The sequence below is a fragment of the Arachis duranensis genome, chromosome 2 (assembly GCF_000817695.3).
Source record: "Arachis duranensis cultivar V14167 chromosome 2, aradu.V14167.gnm2.J7QH, whole genome shotgun sequence".
Lineage (NCBI taxonomy): Eukaryota > Viridiplantae > Streptophyta > Magnoliopsida > Fabales > Fabaceae > Arachis > Arachis duranensis.
This window is the reverse complement of record NC_029773.3, coordinates 74421173-74422447: the sequence shown is the minus strand read 5'-3', so window position 1 is coordinate 74422447 and position 1275 is coordinate 74421173. Positions and strand designations below refer to the sequence as shown.

At 26.4% G+C, this 1275-nt stretch overlaps 1 long non-coding RNA gene across 1 annotated transcript in view; it reads left to right on the top strand.

Annotated features, from left to right (window-relative positions):
* The window catches only part of LOC127744833 (uncharacterized), a 22426-nt gene that overhangs the window by 6146 nt on the left and 15005 nt on the right, over positions 1 to 1275 (top strand). The gene's annotated exons all lie outside the window — the stretch shown is intronic.

Sequence of the window (1275 nt, the reverse complement as noted above, 5' to 3'; positions counted from 1 at the left end):
ATTTCTAAGTTTGGTGTCTTGCATGTTTTCTTTGCATCAAAAATTTTTCAAAATTATGTTCTTGATGTTCATCATGATCTTCAAAGTGTTCTTGGTGTTCATCTTGACATTCATAGTGTTCTTGCATGCATCTTGTGTTTAGATCCAAAATTTTCATGTTTTGGGTCATTTTTGTGTTTTTCTCTCTCATAATTAAAAATTCAAAAATAAAAAAAAATATCTTTTCCTTATTTCTCTCATAATTTTCGAAAATTTGAGTTGACTTAGTCAAAAATTTTCAAAATAAGTTGTTTCTTACAAGTCAAGTCAAAATTTCAAATTTTAAAAATCTTATCTTTTCAAAATCTTTTTCAAAAATCATATCTTTTTCATTTTTTTATTATTTTCGAAAATTTTAAAAATTATTTTTCAAAAATCTTTTTCTTAGCTTTTATATCTAATTTTCGAAAATTAGCTAACAATTAATGTGATTGGTTCAAAAATTTGAAGTTTGTTACTTTCTTGTTAAGAAAGGTTCAATCTTTAAGTTCTAGAATCTTATCTTGTAGTTTCTTGTTAGTTAAGTCATTTTAAAAATTAAATCTTTTTATCTTTTATCTTATCTTTTTCAAAATTTGATTTCAAAATATCTTATCTAACTTCTTATCTTCTTATCTTTTTCAAAATTCGATTTCAAATCTTTTTCAATCAACTAACTAACTTTTTGTTTGTTTCTTATCTTTTTCAAAACCACCTAACTACTTTTCCCTCTCTAATTTTCGAAAATACCTCTCTCCTTTTCAAAAATTCTTTTTAACTAATTAAGTGTTTCATGTTTTAATTTTAATACCTTGTGATTTTCGAAAATTACAAACCCTTTTTCAAAAATTATTTTCGAAATTTTCCCTCTCTTTTCTTCTTCTATTTAATTAATTAATTGCTAACACTTCTTTTCACCTCTCTTCATCTAAAAATCCGAACTTATTATATCCCTTGTGTTTGGATTCTTCTACCCCTTTCTTCTTCTACTAACATAAAGGAATCTCTATACTGTGACATAGAGGACTCCTCTTTCTTTTCTTGTTTTCTTCTCTTTCATATGAGCAGGAACAGGGAAAAAGGCACTCTTGTTGAAATTGATCAAGAACCTGAAAGGACTCTGAAGAGAAAATCAAGAGAAGCTAAATTAAATTATTCTAAAGGTAACCTTTCAAAAATTTTCGAACAAGAGAAGGAGATGGCAGCCGAAAATAATAATAATGCAAGGAGAATGCTTGGTGACTTCACAAAGCCAAC